Raw genomic sequence first — 18,180 nt, forward strand, 5'->3', positions numbered from 1 at the left:
ATTTTTTCATGTATTTATTTGCTATTTCTACTTCTTTGTCTGAGTAATGTCTGTTCATTTCAGATGCCCATTTTCGGATTGGGTCTTTAAATTTGGGAGGTCTGATCTTTTTAAGTTCTTTACAGATTCTAGATAATGATTTCCACAATGGTTGCCCCAGTCTACACTTTCACCATCAGTGGAGCAGGGTTCCTCTTTCCCCTCAGCCCTGCCAGCATTTGTTATTGGTTGATTTCATGATAGCAGCCATTCTTTCTGGGGTTAGGTGGAATCTTAGGGTTGTTTTCATTTCCATGTCTTGAATGACCAGTGATGTTGAACATTTTTTCATGTATTTATTTGCTATTTCTACTTCTTTGTCTGAGAAATGTCTGTTCATTTCAGATGCCCATTTGCAGATTGGGTCTTTAAATTTGGGAGGTCTGATCTTTTTAAGTTGTTTATAGATTCGAGATAGTAGACCTTTGTCTGAGGAAGAGCAGGTGAAGATTTTTTCCCACATTGTGGATTGTCTCTTCACACTGCTGGTGGTTTCTCTTGCTGTGCAGAAGCTTTTTAATAAGAAGAGATCCCAACTGTTGATTGTTTGTGCTAGTTCACAGGCAACTGAGGTTTTGTTCATAAAATCTTTTCCTACACCGATGTCTTCAAGGGTTCTACCTAACCTCTGTTCCAACTGGTTCAGAGTTTCTATTTTAACATTTAGATCTTTAATCCATTTTGATTTTAGTTGAGTGCATGGTGAGAGATACAGGTCTAGTTTTAATCTTTGGCAAGTTGAAGCCCAATTTTTCGAGCACCATTTATTAAAGAGGCTATCTTTCCTCCAGTGAGGGTGTTTGGCTCCTTTGTCGAAGATGAGATGGCTGAGTGTGTCTGGTGTTGTTTCTGCATCTTCTAATCTGTTCCACTGGTCCTCAGGTCTGTTTCTTTGCCAGTACCATGCTGTTTTTATCACAGTAGCTTTGTAGTATAGTTGCAGGTTGGGGATTGTGATACCCCCTGCCATGTCTCTGTTACCTAGAATTGCTTTTGCTATTCTGGGTCTCTTCTTGTTCCAAATGAATTTTTGGATTGTTTTCTCGAGGTCTATGAAGTATGCTGCTGGGATCTCAATTGGAATTGCATTAAATCTATATAGCAGTTTTGGAAGTATGGCCATTTTCACTATATTAATCAAATCAACCAATAACAAATGCTGGCAGGGCTGTGGGGAAAGAGGAACCCTGCTCCACTGCTGGTGGGAGTGTAGACTGGTGCAACCACTGTGGAAATCAGTATGGAGATACCTCAAAGAACTAGGACTGGAAGTCTCATTTGACCTCGCTATTCCACTTCTGGGGATCTTCCCCAAATAATTAAAAGAATCATACCACAGTGATATATGTGCACCCATGTTCATAGCAGCACAGTTTGTAATAGCTAAAACTTGGAAACAGCCCAAATGCCCATCAACTGGAGACTGGATAAAGAAAATGTGGTTTTTCTATAAAATGGAGTACTACTCGGCCATAAAAAAATGAGAAATTAGAGACATTTATAGCTAAGTGGATGCACACTGAGGTGATACTCTTAAGTGAAATAAATAGGACACACATGTGTAAATACTGAATAGTTTCTCTGGTGTGAGAAACTGAAAGTGTAAACAAGGACTAAATGTATAATAGGTAATGTGAAATAGGAAGAAAAGGGACAAAGGGGAAGGAAGTGGGAGGGCTAGGGGAAAGGATAGAAGGGAATGGGATTAATATGAGAAAATGGAAAAATAGGAACAAAATCTTTGTAAATAGGGAGGACTGGAGGGGTTGAAGGGAGGGCTGGGCAAGGGTGAAAAATAAGAACCAAGAAAGACTATGTAAAGGTGCAAATTTGCAATGATGAATGTCATTATATTGCATACCTAAAATGTACCAATTATTAGAATGAATAATCGATAATGCAAAATAGGAAGAAAAGGTCCAAAGGGGTAGGGGTAGTGGGAGGGGCAGGGGAAAGGAAAGAAGGGAAAGGAAAAAATGATGAGAAATGGAAAAAATGGAAATAAAGTCTTTGTAAATAGGGAAGGGTGGAGGGCGTGAAAGGAGGGCTAGGAATGGGGAAAAAAATAAGAACCAAGATGCATTATGTAAAGGTACAATTCCCAATGAGAAATGTAATTGTGTTGTATACCTACAATGTACCAATAAAAGAATTTAATACCAAAAAAATAACCATTTTAAGGCTCTGAATCTATCCTACTGGCATAATGCAAATGAAGAAACAGTTATTCAAACAATCAGCTAAGCTTCCATAACCATAGCCAGCATCTGTGCCACTGAAGGCCTGATCCATTCCCTTCCGAACAGGTTCCCATGAGAAAAGTTTTTCTCTAGGCAGTTGTGGCCAAGAGGAGGGAGCTCGCTCTGCTCTCAGCTCCCAGCCGAGGGGTGCAGTAGAGAGGGGCAGGCCAAAACATTTCTCATGAATGGATTAACGCCCTTATCATAGGGTTAGGTTAGATACCTGGTGATCAGCTTTGTTATAAATGTGAGTTCTCTCATGCCCTTACTCTTGCTCCTAGCTTCCTGTCTGGCATGTGCCCCTGCCATGTGACGCCCTCTGCCACATTATCATGCAGCAAGAAGAGTCCTATCAGATGTTAATACCTTGATACCAGACTTGCCAGCCTTCAGAGCTATGAGAAATGAATTTCCTTTTTGTATATGTTACCCAGCCTGTGGTATTCTGTTTTGGCAGCAAAAAATGAACTGAAACAGATTCTTAACAGAGAGCTTCGAGAATTAAAAAACTGAATAGTCCTAGAAATGTGGGACATAACCACCACTGTACCAGAAATCAGAGTAACAGAAAGAGAGGAGAGAAATGAGGAAGAAAGAATTCAAAGAAATTATGGTTAACTTTCCAAATTTCACAGAGAACAACCTGCAAATTAAAAGAATCTAACACATTTTAACTGGGATAAATGCAAAGAAATCCACCATATTCATCGTAGTAGAAATCCTAAAAGCTAAAAGAACATTTTGCAAGCAGCAAGAGAAACCCACTTGTCATGTGTAAGAGAAACACACTAACAGTGACAGCTACTTCTTGTCAACCCACAAATGAAATGAAGGAAAATAAATCAAGTGACAATTAACACTAAAAAGAGTAAAATAGCAAGGAAGAAATCCAACAAAAGAAACATAAACTGGCAACTAAAATACATTATTGAAAAAATTAAATAAGATCTAAATAAATGGAAAGAAATTCTATGTTGATGAATAGGAAGGCTTGTCATAGTTAAACAATGATAATAGTCCCCAAATAGATCTGCAAATTCAAAACAATCCCTGTCAAAATTCCAGCTGCATTCTTCACAGAAATTGACAAGCTGATTCAAAAATTCAGGGGCTTACAATAGACAAAACCATGTGAAGAAAGGCAAATGAAACAGTATAACTCACACATTTAAAACTTACAGAAAAAATTTAAAAATATAAAAAAGATTAGGATTTTTAGAGTATATCTGTATATCAACTGTGAGGGATATATATTCCTATACTAGACAAACAACCTCAAAACTCAAATTCTCTGTACAGGTACTAATAACCAAGAGAAAGACAAAAAAGTAAGTAGATCTCCTGGGAAAAATTCCCTAAACTGCTTTACCACTGTAACTCTTAAATCTCTCTCTCTCCTTCCAGTTTGTGTGTTCGCTGACTCCTATGATGACCATTGAACTCATGAAGACCTGGTGTTCATCCATTCCTGTACTTCTACTCACTCCATTGTTATTCACTTTCCTTTACTCTTCAAGTTCAAATTTTCTGGTCCCTTGTGTGCACAATATTCTAGAGTCTTTCTTGTGATTTGGATCCACCCATCTGACAAAAGCTCAACTCATTGTGGATTTTACTGTTCTATAGTCAGCACTTGTGAAAAAAATTAATTCTTAAGCAGATGGGTTTGATAAGGAAGTCTTCAACCCCAGGCCCCTTATCACTCTGGCTGGCCTAATGCATCTTTTTAGAGAACTCATTTTCTTGCCCTTCATATTATTTCTAACTCCATTCTCCTCAAGCATTTTACTTCTTCCCTAGCCTCATCCTACCCATTTTGGTCTCTTTTGCAAGCCTGATCTCTTTTATTGAGTACTTATCTTGACTTATACTTTCCTAGGGAAAAAGAACCTATGATGATGAGACAGGAGCTCCCTAAACTTTCCATTACCAAACTTTATACACACTGACTTTACACACTTTCTTCCTCCCTTCAAGTCTCCTGGAAGCAGTCTTTTGCCTCCTTTCTCAGGAAAATGTCTTTGATCACTGTCTGTCCCATCCCCTGCCTTTCAGAGATCAATCCAGTAAACTAACAATTTTCTTTTCTATGTTGCTCATTTAATTGTTTCCTCTCACAAAGATGTCACATGAGCAAATGAACCAAACAAAACCAAACCTCACCTTTGTGTTTAACTTAGACATCTCCAGTTACCCCATATCTGTACCATCTTATGCCAAATCTCAGCAGACAAGGCTGTTCTCTTTACTTCCTTTAACTCATTTCTCATCCAACAACAATCTTGATTTCTCCCTTATCAATTAAATGAAATAGCTCTCAAAAAGTATACAAATTAGAAAGAAGGAGATAAACTATAATGTGTTTTGTAAGAAGTCAAATTACTTATCTGGAAAACTCAAGAGCATAAAATGAAAAACAATTAAAATTATTAAAAATTGAGTAAGACGTCTCAAAAATAGCTTTCATATCCATGAAACACAACACTTACATTCTGGAAGAAAAGACTCAATTTACAACAGTAATTTTTAAAAGAGCAATGGCCTCAGTGAATTCAGTAAGAAACTCTGAGATCCACTGTACCACTTCTCAGTTCCCCTTCACAGGTGGCAGAACTTGAGAGTTCTATTCAGATATTCTCTTTCTGCTAACTTTTTCAGCAACTCTAAACTGATTTTTCACCCCATAACACCACCAAAATTATGTTTGTCAAGATCACCAGTGAACTGCATATGTGAAGTCTGAAGGCTAACTCTCAATCTTCAGCATTTAAGTACAAGACATGCCCTGCTTCTTGAATGTTCCCTTCTCCTGGTTCCAATGATACTCGTGGTTTTCCTGTACCTTGCCTCACTGGCTGTCACTTTCCAGTCTCCTTTGCAAGTATATCCTTTTATTCAACCATTATGTCCTGGAAATCTTAAGCCTTAGTCTTAAACTTTGTCCTGGGCTGGGGATTTAGCTCAGTGGTTTTGCCGCCTGCTCTGCAGGCGCAAGGACCCGAGTTTGAGCCCCGGTACCAAAAACAAAACAAAACCCTGTCCCATACTATCTATAGCTCATATACACACACACATTTTATATATATATATATATATATATATATATATAAACACATATGCATATATGTGTACATGTATGTATGTATCTACAGGCAGCACTGGCAATCAAATCCAAGGCCTCACACATGCTAGGCAAGTACTCTATCCTACTCTATCCAAATAGGAGATTAGGGCTGGGGCAAATTCAGTCAAGCAAGTGGGTGTACTCTATTAAAGTCCCAAGACTCAGGGCACATGCACAGAACATAGAATCTGGAATGACTCTGCACTTCCTGAACACTGGAGGTGGGACCAATCAGCAAAGTGCCATCTTTACATCTGTCATGAAACCAAGCAAGCCTTCAATAGGACAGCTTAAATCTGACACCAGACCAATAGGACAATCATTCCAAATGCCTTGTTTGCATGAGGGAGAAGCAATCTAGGAACTGGAGATACAAAAGACACCCTACCTCGTATCCTTGTGGCCATGCTCTGCAAAGCATACTTCTCCACCTTCAATAAATACAAGTCCCCACTAACTTTTCTGCATGTCTTGTCCAATTCCTTGTTCAGGACACCAAGAATCTGAAAGAATTTATTCGGGACCCAAAAGCTGATAACACTGCCACTGGGCTACAACCTCAGCAAAATATCTACAGTTTTAATTAACACACCTACATCAATGGTCCCCACCGTTTTAACTTTAGCTTAGAACTGTAGTTTAACCTCACAGACTGATATAGCCAGCTTCTAATTCATATTTTACACAGAGATTTCTCAAATGTGTCTCAGAGCCAACATTTCCAAAACTAAAATGATGCTGACTTAAGTCTGCCATAGGTTAGGGTGCTACTGTAACAAAATACCTTAGACAGGGTAAGATATGAAGAGCAAAAATTTATTTCCTCACAGTTCTTGAAGCTGAGAAGTATAAGATGAAGGCACTGGCAGATGTAATATTTGCCAAGGACTGCTCTTTCCCAAGATGTTATTTTGCTCCTGTGTCCCCAAGTGGTAGAAGAGATGGAAGGGTCAAGAAGCCCTCAGTATGCTTTATTGTAAAGACATTAATCTCATTCACAAGGGCAGAGTCACTATGACTTAGTAACTACCTCAAAGACCTCTTCTCTTAATACCATCACCTTGGGTTCAAGTTCCAACACTGGAATTTTAGGTGAACACATGCATTTAAAGCATAGGGCATGCTCTTCACCCAATTCAACCTATTTCAGTTATCAGGAGTCATACTGATGGCTGCTTTCCTGACCACTCCACACTTGCTTCATCAGAGCTAGCTCTGTACAGCAAAAATCTTTATAACCCTTTCTTGTAAGAGACCAGAAAGAGTTTTCCTTCTCAGTCACTCTCATTCTCAGGGTTAACCTCATTCTCATTTCTCTGGTTAACCTAGTCTCACATTCATTATCTCCTATGGATATTCCTATAGCTTTTGCCATCTGGATGACATTTTCCCCTTAGGTTCCAAAACTGATAAAGAAATTGCTATGATTTAAATATGATGAGTCCCTCAAAGATTCATGTACAGTACTGAGGATTTGAATCTCGGTATAGTAATAAGTCAGAGATGAGGCCTAAGGGGTGACTGGATTATAAAAAGGATTAATCCATTGATGAGAGCATTGGCTGAATGGGCTGTTAGAAGGTGGAGATTAGTTGGAGGAAATAGGTCATTGGGAAGGCAGGCATGCCTTGGAAGGGTGTTCCTGATCCCCAGCCCCTTCCTCTCTGGCTCCCTTACCCTCTCTATTCTCTAAATGGTATGAGTTGATCAGCTTTGCCCCACCATGCCCTTCCATTCTGATGTTTCTATCTCACCTTAGGCCCACAGTAATGGAGCTAAGCAGCCATGGACTGAAACTTCTGAAACCATGAGCCAAAATACAATACCTCTTCTTCTCTAAGTTTGCTTTCCTAGGTATTTTGGTTACAGTGATTAAATCCTGACCAACATAGAAACATGTCAATGAAAAAAGGGCAGTGTCACTTTAACGGGAATTTGGAAGCATCAAGGGGAAATAAATATGCATACTTATACTGCCACAGTAATGAAGAGATCCAGCTATTGTTGACTTCCTCCTTATAATTCATTCTTTAGTCTTTTACATATCTTTAATAAATTTTATAAATGAATTAAAGTATTTTCTTTGACAACTATATTTTTGAATAGGGTTTAATAATTACTGTGATTTCTAAAGGTGATCAAATAAGTGAAATCAGTTTTATTCCCTTTCCCCTTGACTCATATTTAGGAGACAATGTATGTCACCTGTTCATGACAGTCTATGGTGACCTTGTCATGAAGATTTATTAAAATGACAGACACAAATGTAAAATCCACCACATAAACAACTTTCTTCATCAAATTCTAGTATTGTCTTTTTCTATACATATGATAAAAAATTATAACCCTTATTTTCCCTATGTAAACTGGAAATATATATGTAAAATAAGTTACATAACAAAAAGATAATTACATAAACAACTATATGGCAGTATTAAATTTTAGTAAGGCAATATGCTAGTGGTAGTAGCACCTGGCCAAAGATACACTTCCTGCCCATGAAGCTGCCACTTAATATCCCATATAAAAGAGGCAGAAAATAGCTTTCTGCACAAAATGGTATGGTTTCTAGGTTGAATGAGTATGTGTTCTTCTATTAACCACCTTATGCATGGGACTAAAATAAGCTTCATTTGTCAGACGGCTTATTACCTATAGTTCAGTCTAATCTACATGTTACTGAACATATGTTGAAGCAGAAACTGATAAATAGGATTTGATGTTAACCATCAGTTAGCTAAGAAGTAATGTACAGATTAAATCAGTTTCTTGCACAAGTGATTTCCATATTATTAACCAAATTATGTATACTGCTGGAACCTATATATTGCCTGAGAGCGAGAATGGAAATATCTAGGCATGGTCTGCAGGGATATCTTTGGCTGTGTATGATTTACTATCACTAGTAAGTGACTTAGGCAAGAAGGAATAATGGATTTTCTAAGTACTTTAAGATAAGCTTTCAGAAGCAAAGAAAAAGCCAAAGTGTCAGCTCCATTAAAATAAATACATTTCAAGTACACACTTACTTTCTCCTAAAGGCCTAAGATACTAGTATTTTTCATATCTTTAGTACATTGGAATTTTATAATCTTTTAGGTAAATTGACATTTCATTATATATGCTATTTGCAGAATAAAATAACAGTATAATTTTTAAATATATATATATATATATATATATATATATAGATAGATATATATAGTACATAGGGCAATCTCTAAGAGAAGCCTGAGTTATTGAAAATGTGTGAGCTATTTCCATGGAGGAAAAAGACGGAGAGTCCTTTCCCATTTGCATTTATAAAGGCTTCTTTAAATATATACACTGATGCCAACAGAGCCATCAGAGATCAATAAATCATATTCTCCTGTGCTGTAAATGTCTGACACACACATTCATTTTCCTAGTCCAAAATTCTCTGCAAAAGGGACTGTATAAATGTTCCATTTTAGTTTAATGACATTCTCCATGGTTAAAATTATGTGCATTATTGCCAGTGAGTGCAAAACCTGAGGAGCACAAAGCCAGATAGGATTTTAAAGAGCCTACACAGTACATATCCTTCCATGCCTAGTCATTTAACAGACCACAGACACAGAGATACAATGCAGAACAAAATTGAGAGATTAGTAAGAGTGGACTGAAATGCTGCAATTACCATTTAGAAAAAAATTATAGGCATAATTTATTAGAAGTAGCTGGGAGTGGTCTTACAAGTATTTGCAGACAGTTCTGTTAGCCCCTGTTGCTACCAAATAGAGGCACCGAAGAACATCATTCAGAAGTGATACTGATGACAAGAATGACAACAACCTATTCATCAATGAGGTTCCATTTGAAAGTGTAATAAAAACCTAAATATGACTCCACTTTAGATGACATTTATTCCACCAGCTGCCATGTATTTTTAAAAGGTCACAAAATTGTTCTATGTAGACAGAGTATATAAAGTACAAATTCTTAAAGGCAGATCTGCTATGAATAATCAAGAAGGTTCTAAAAATTCTCCACGCACATCTTGCAGAGAGCTATGCACAAAGGTACATCCGGCTACCCACCCAAGCACTGAATTCCCTGAACCAATATTTCCATGTGAGCATGGAAGGAAAGACTAGAGTAACTCTGCCTATCTGCCAGCTCTGACCAATACTACTCTGTCTCTTTTGTATATAATGTTTGAACCAAAATTCTGTGATGAGATAGAGGAATTCTGACCTATGTGTTCCCTAAACCTGATAATAGCGGAAGTGGGTTAGGTTATTCTGAGACTCTTTTTTTTGTACTAGGGATCGAACTCCAGTCCTTGTGCTTGTGAGGCAGGCAGCAGAACCACTGAGCTAAATCCCCAGCCCTATCTGAGACTCTTCATTCAACAAAAAGCTTACTTCCTTCAAACTTGTATTTTCTTCTTCTGTACCTCCAGTCTAGCCCTCCAACCTTACTTTCCTCCTTGTTTAGCCTAAACACTATAATCATACACTCCAAGTCTCTCAAAATTCGTTAACTCCTTCAGTCTGAGATTTTGCAAAGTTTCAACCCTTGCAAAAGTCAATCTCTGGCACAGCTGTCACCAAGTTAAATGCACAAATATTTAGCATTGCTATGGTGAAAATCATACATGGAGACTAGCTGCATCCACTACCAGCTAACTTCAACTACTTTTTTCACAGTGATGAATCCCCAAGACAATCCATTACATTGCCTTCCAAAGCCTTTTTACTCTCCTGAAACCCAGCCTCTAGTCTCGGAGCAAGCACACCAACCAAGTGAATACCCTAACTTTTCACATTTAATTATTTCTTCACTTCTTTCCTGTTGATTTCTGATCCCAGGAATCAGTCTCCTGTCCCCTTTTTTCATAAACAAGCTTTTCTCTCAATATAATCCACTTGTTCTCATCAATTCTGCAACTTTGACCGATAAATCAAATCTTATTTTTTGCATCTTTGCATCAAATGCCTCATTTTTTAGGCCAAAACATATTTAAATATACTCTAAGTGTAATTTTCTATTCTTAATTCTATAATATTTGCTAAAACATATATTCCACATTTTCTTTTCCCCTGAAATTCAATTATCAAGTCCTCTTGACTTTATTTCCAAAGTGTCTGACATGGACTTAATTGTATCCTCCAAATCCACAAGTTGAAGCTGTAACCAAAACATGACGCTAATGGGAGACAGGGCTTATAAGGAGGCGACCAAGATTAAATGATATCAAAGACAGGGCTCTAGTCCAAGGGAAGACTAAATGTCTTTATAAGTGGGAAGGACATGAGGGATACTCTCTCACAGAGGAAAGGACATGTGAGGACACATGGTTATGATGACCATCTGTGAGCCAAGGAGACAAAAAGGACTTAGGAGACTCCAACTATCCCTTTATATTGGATTTCCAGCTCCAGCATTGTGAGAAAATAAATTTCTATTGTTTGAGCCACTCGGTCCACAGAATTTTATATACAGGCACTGGACTTGTACACTATCTCATGAATTAGGCCTTTCTTTTCATTCCGTCTTTGACTAAAGTTCTTCTGTTTATTCTAGACTTATAAGTGACTTCACAGCCTATATTCATTCATTCACTCATTCATTCATGAAGCATTTACTGAGCACTTAGCCTGTATCAGGCGTAGATAGCACAAAAGCAACAAAGGCACTGTCACAGGGCTTTTATTCAAATGAAGACATATAAATATATATTCAAGTTAATGACAGATCATGATTGGTTCTGGGAAGGAAATAAATAGAAAATAAGAAATAACTAAAGAGGGAACTTTAGGTGGCTGGTGAAGCAGGAAAAGACTTTCTGAGGAGATAACACATGTGAAGCAGAAGGAGCTGGGCTTGCCAGCATGGCAACAAAGCCCAACGGAGCTGCTAGCAAGCATAAAGTTGAGAAAGCTGGAGTGGCAAAAAGGAAGGCTGTGGCCAACCCACAACAAAGTGCGGTGGGGGAAGCCTCTCTCCTGTACCCCACGCTGCACTCTTCCCCCAATGTTTTCTTTCTAAAATATCCACCTAGCCAGGTCACACTCCAGGTTAAAATCCTGGCAGGCTTAATGACATCTGAAAGGCTTCTGACACGCTTTCCAATCTAACTTTTTCACCTCACCTTATATCCTGGTTGTCTCAAATTGTGTATTGACAGAATTTGCCCACTTCTCTGCCTTAGTGTCTTGGGGACAAGGAACATCATATAGGGGAAACAGAGTTAGAAAAACCTGTGTTCAAAATCTGACTTCCATGGTTTTACTTGGAAGAAGTTGAGCAAGACTTTTCCTCCTTGATCTTCAGATTCTATATACAAAAAGTAGATTAATAAAATTGAAGCATTATTGTAAAGATTAGTGATAAAATGCAGAAGGCCTAGTACTGTAAGGAATCAACTTTATTATTAATACTGCCCTCCAAACTTCTTTGCCTGGCATGTCCTTGCATCTTTCGAGATCTAGTCCAATTACACTTGTTATTTCAACACTTCTTTAATTCTCATGGACAGATTATAATTACTTCCTTTATGTTCCCACAGCACAATGCAAGGACCGCCACTGTAACATAGTGCTGCAACTATGGGCTTTCTCATTTCTCTCAGGACAAGAACTGCTACTTAATAATGTTCATACTGTCACTGCCTAGCAGAGCCTGCCACGTAACAGATGTGAAATAAACACTGGTTAAATAATGGAATGAATTATATACTCTGTTCCTACTATAAGCAGGTGTAACTTGTGTGCATTCACATTATTCAACTTCCTCAAAAGGCCTGTGAGTCAGAGGTCCTAGCAGTCACATGGGACTCATTTAGGTTAGCATCATTTGAGAAGTAGATTAAATGAAAGTTTACAAAGGTGCAGCAGAACCACAGAGGACCATGCAGAAAACCAGAGCCAATAACAAGAATGAATATTTGACCTGAAATGTGAAGAAGAGCTTCCAGAATTTAGCAGAGAGAAGAATGTATGGAGAGGACCTTGTGGCAAGGGCTGGTCAGTGGATGCAGCCTGTGCTGGCCACACAGGGATGGTGTGGGGCTCAGTCTCACTCTTCCTTCTCAATCCAGTCTCCTATTGGGAATCCAAATAGCTGAGCTCAATCAGAAGCCAGAGGGTCTCCTCCTTCCCCTCTTCAGCAACTCAGGCCTAATACTGTGTGTGTGTGTGTGTGTGTGTGTGTGTGTATGTGTGTGTATGTGTGTGTGTGTACACATGCAAATGTGTGTAGGAAAGTGAGTTAGGTCCTTGATGGCCCAGTGTGGAATCAGAAGCTACTGGAGTAAGCCAAGTGTCCATATGGAGGGGGAGGCTAGGGAGGATCTCAGTGTTTGAGCACAGGGGCAGGGGCAGCACCTGCACACAGGAGTGGTTTGACATGCAGCTTCAGACATCCACTGAAAAGGGAAAATGTCTAAGTGATATGGGTGAAAGAGTGGGTCATCTGTCATCAACAGTCAGACTGAGTGCAATGAGAAGATTATCCTCATGGCGGAGGGGCAACAGAACAGCAAAGCTGGAATACATTAGAGTTTTAAAAGCCAGTTTTTACTCTCAGAGAAGTGAGAGACAGCTATGGGATGAATAAAACTACAGTGGACCCTTGACTACTGAACTCAATTCGTTCCCAAGGGCTGGTCGTAACTCAAGTTTAATAACTTATTAAAAATGGGAAACAATGAAGCCATACAGATATAATAAATTAATAAACGGCAAATAAGAGAAAGAATCACCTCACAATATTCTATGTAATTGGGTTGGGTTTTTTTTTTTTTTTTTTTGGTACCGGGGATTGAATTCAGGACCTTGTGCTTGCGAGGCAGGCAGCAGATCCACTGAGCTAAATCCCTGGCCCTATTCTATGTAATTGTAAAGAGAGGATGAGGAAGTTTACATTGGAGAAGCTCAGCAGATACTTCCATCAAGTGAATAAGTAAACAACATTAGCATTCAGACAAAATAAAATTGTGTGCCACTAAGCAGGATGCAAAGAGAGAAACAGTATCACTTATTGTATTATTCCAAAAGGCACATAACCTGAACTTGATCATAAGGAAGTATCACACGAGCTCAAATTGGTTTATAATCTTCAAAAGTATCAAGGTCATGAAAATGAACTGAAGAACTAAAGACAAAACAACTAAATGTAATGACAGATTCTGTACTGGATCTTGCTGCTAAAAGCGCTATTACTGGGGCAACTGGCTAAATTTGATAGAGTGTAAGAATGACATGGCAATCACTATTAATTTCCTGATTTTAATTGGCCATATAGTACTTATGTAAGAGAATGTCCTTATTTAGAGAAATATAACCTAAATTCATAACGTACTGTATTGGGTGGGAGGAAGACTAAATCATTAGCTGAAAATATTTTCAAATGTAGTTTAAAATTTCCTAAAATTGCATTACTATTTCAAAATTTAAAATAATAACACAAAGAAGAGTTTAGGGCACAGGTCCTCCTGCTGTAAGAGTCCATCTCCAGCTTTGCTTCTGGACTAAGGCAGAGTAAAGAAGGCTGAAGGGTGAGTCTAAACCAAATACCTCCACATGTACACTTGACATTGCTGCCTATATATGATCTCTGCATTGATGATCTTTTACAAATGCATTTTCTATCTATTCCCTGGTTCCTTCCCATACTGTCTCTACTTATACTCTCAATACATATGTGGTGACTGTGATGTCTCCCAATTTCATCAAATCTCCTATCTGATACAATAATCTATGTGCATTGTATTGCTAATTCCATCTTCTCCAGTCTCAAAAAACCTAAATATAGTCACATTTTCTAGACATTTCATACAGTAGAAGCATCTTAATCCAAAATGTTAAAAGCCCACCAGACCCAATTGCAACCCCACTTCAATGAGTAACATTAATTATCACTAAAACTTCCTAAACACCATTTAAAAGTATTGCTGAGCTCTAATGTTAGTGTACCATTTCATTCCAGGAGTAGAGAACACACTTGGGGCACCAAGGTAGTAGGCCTAGTGGGCTTAAGTCAGTTGGAATATTCCACTTCTTTGGCTGTTTAAGAAATGGTCATGTGATCTCAATAGTACCATTAGTGTGAACCTTCAGTTTTTGGTTTGAAATACTGGGACAGATGGATTTTCCCTATGCATGTAAACCAAGAGGCAAGGACCTATCTTTTTTTTTTTCAATCCAGCTAGGAATCCTATCACAGAGATTTTAGGCTTATAACGTCAACAAGAAAGGAGAATGACATTTTAAATGCATTATTAAACAATAATTAAATGGTTTCTTGCTAATTACTGAATCCCAGGACTAACAATCCAAATCATCCCCTAACCTCTGTCTTCTACTTACCTGAACCAATACAGCCCTTTATGGTTTAAAGTCAATTTGAGTTGAATTTTCTGTTACTTGCAGTATAATTGATGAGGAATAAGATTAAATATAAAACCAGATGTAACAATATTATAAAACAGAAAGATGTAAAAAAAATATAAAGTAACAAAGACAAACAAGCCTCTAAAAAATAAAGAGCAAAAAATATAAATATAGAAAAACAAACATCCAGAGATTGTCTTAACAGTTGGCCCTGGCAGAAAAATGGGAAAATTAGCTTCCCAAATATTAAGAATGCAAGAATGGAAGTAGCTCCACTATATATAGGGCCAGTGTGAGAATCCCTACACGACTGCTTTATGTTAGGAAGCAGGCAGACACAGGTAGTCAAAGGAGCTAAGACTTTCATATTTTGAATTTAAGCCTTCATACTGCTAAAATTCTGGGGTATTCTACATAATTGTAGGACCTTCCATTGGCTCCAACAAATCTAATCAGATTCATATGTCTATGTCTTCTCTATTGTACTCATCCTGACCCAGGAAACAGTATTCATCCTCATTTAAATATTTATCATCAAGACTAAAACAGCACCAGTTTTGATAGCTTCATGGATCACTGAGCCACTCGTTCCATTTTGCTGTAAGAGAGGTTTGAATCCACCTGGAAGTTTAGGGGGACAAAGTAGAAAACAAAGGAGAGAAGAAAATAATGCCAGGTGACCAACTTGAGAGGACTGAGACTCCTGCAGAGGTAATTAGATCATGGGGTATGATACGAATGTGTATTAATCCTCTGATGTTCACAGCTGACTGTGTAGCTGGAGGACATGGGCCACTGGGGTGTGCTTTTGGAGGGCATCTCTCCCTGAGCTCTTCCTTTGGCCTCTACTTCCTGGCTGCCATGAGGTGAGCAGCTTTGTTCCACAGTACTCTTCTACCATGATGTTTCTGCCTTGGAGCCTACTCAACATGGGCTAAAACCTCTGAGACTGTGAGCTCAGGTAAACTTCACCTCCTTTAAGTTGTAGGTGTCAGGTACTTTGTCCCAGCAATGAGAAAGCTGACTGATTCAAGGAGCTGTAAATTTTGTGCTTTCAAATGCTGACAGGCCCACATCACCTCTGTCCTTTCAAATCAACCTAGATAAAATCTTCAGTTACTCTTTCCACTTTTAACAATTCCAACTCATAGGCAATCTGTCATTTGTTCCTACTCATTCTGGGTTAAAAATATGTCTGGAATTCTTCCTTTTAATTTCCAAGGCCAATGTCCAAGGTCAGACGTTTATCTCTTATCTCAACTAATGCAATTGTCCCTTAACCAGTCTTGCTGTGTCTTATCTTTCTGCCTGTCCAATACATCATTCACAGGGCTACGGGATCCTTACATAAAAGAATGACTGTGTTTTATTTATCCTTTGCATCCTTTTCCCTTCCACCAGTCCAGACACTTAGTGGTACCCACTGGTTTTCGAAAAAGTACAAAGAGCTTAGCCGCAACCAGACCATCCAGGTTGTAGATCATGGTCTCCTTCAGCACAGGATCCTGCCGTGTGCCTCCTGTAGGCTATTCGTATAGAAAAATGGAATCTACTAGAACAGTCTTTGGAATGCCATACCTTCCTTCTATACAATCACCTTTCTTTTGGCTCTACTTAAGAAACACCTACTAGTTTTTCAAGGTTCAACTGAAACGTTTTCTCCACCATAAAATCTTTTTAAATACTAAATCCACATTACATTTCTTCAACTGTGCAGAGACCTTTCTTTATTCTTCTCTTTTGCTATTTGTTTTGCTGTCTCATCTTATACTAAATTTGGTGTTTAAACTTCTTTCTTAGTAGTGAGAAAAGTGTATCATATTTCAGTATGAGGTTGTCTTTATCCTCTGTTATTTCTCCCCAAGACTCATTCTTGTGTACTCTGTATTTAGCAAAGCAAACAGCCTCAATACATGCTCTGCAAATATTTCTTGAATAAATAAATAACTTCCCCAGAGACTGAATGTTATTTGAGGATAGGAATTGCACCATATTCATATATATTTCTCAGTGGCTAAAAAAAAACCCCAAGTAACAGAAACTGCTACAGCTTGAATAAAATATTAGGTTTAGACTCTGGCCTCCTGTGTTACTGAATCTGGCTAAACCTAGAACAATTTGTCACTTTTTCATTCCAAAAATATTTATTGAGTACCTTGTATATGCCAAACTTTGTTTCAGGAGCTGGAGACAGAATTTTAAATAAGATAAACCACACATATGGTTCAGTGGCAGAAAGAGCTATTCAAGCTAATAAATCAATCATTCTCAAAAGTTCTTTGACACCTAAAGTGTATTCTCAAACAAGCTTATAACCAGACAGTCATCAGTGGCTTCTCCCTGTACCTTGCTTCGAAGGTTAGGTAACAAAATGTAAAATTACTACCACTGGATGAGGAGGAGGATTGTATTTTCCTCCTCCTGTTAATTTAATTTTAGTGCTATCTCCCCAAAGCCCCCATTATGCTACTTTTGGGAACAACTGAAATTGCTCACTATTTTTTCATTTTCATGTTTTTCATCTGTAACGTAACCTCTCAGAACTAACAGAATGCTTATAGCTATGTTCAAAGTCAGTGGCTCTGTATTGTAGAAACTGGGGAACCACTGTTCAGACATTTTGGCTTCATATTCAAGGACTCTTTCCAAATGTATTTTCAATGCCTTTGCAGAATCATTTGCGTTGTTCTTTCTATAATCTAGATTACCACCAAACTAGCTTTTGATTCTGTATCTTTGGACCTGTCTCTTGCTATTTTTTCATTCATTTTATTCAAATTCTACCTGTATCTCAGCTGAATTCAAGAATCTCCAATTTGTCTCAAATGGTCCCTTTGCATATTGAAGTGCAATTTATGTTGTGTCTTTCCCTCTAAGCTTACCTGTTTCTACTTCATATTTTATTTATAAGAAGTATATATCCAAATAGAGTATATATAATCATTCATTCCATCAATATTTTACTAAGAATTTACTGCCTTTCTATTATCCTAAGCCACCTAACATATTAGTACAGTAAATGTTAAGTAAATTCTTATTGAATGAAGGCAAACTCCTAGTCAAATTATAATCATCTGAATTCAAAATAATCTTTTTCTAAATATTAACAATAATCACCAATAATGAGATGTATAGAAATTGCAACAAATTCTTCTTTATCATATTTATGAAAAGACATGGGTAAATGTGTAGAAAACAATTACCAAATAATAAGAAAACTCAAAGTAATGTGGAAATATTGATTCAATCTTGCCCATTTTAATTCATAGATGCACACATCTTTTGAAAATACAAATTCATAAATATATATATATGTTAGTTAAGCTTATCAATTAGAAACAATATAGTGTTGGAATGTGCTGAAATAAGAATCATAGAAAAAGGATTCCAACATACTACTCAGTAATTCTGTGAAATT

The 18,180-nt window shown here is 37.7% G+C and overlaps 1 protein-coding gene across 1 annotated transcript in view; it reads right to left on the reverse strand.

Annotated features, from left to right (window-relative positions):
- Asxl3 (ASXL transcriptional regulator 3) overlaps positions 1-18,180 on the reverse strand; it is a 109,584-nt gene that overhangs the window by 53,887 nt on the left and 37,517 nt on the right. The window lies entirely within an intron of this gene.

Source organism: Heterocephalus glaber, unplaced genomic scaffold (genome assembly GCF_053883595.1).
Source record: "Heterocephalus glaber isolate CG9 unplaced genomic scaffold, H.glaber_assembly_v1.0 deba00000331, whole genome shotgun sequence".
NCBI classification, from domain to species: Eukaryota; Metazoa; Chordata; class Mammalia; order Rodentia; family Bathyergidae; genus Heterocephalus; species Heterocephalus glaber.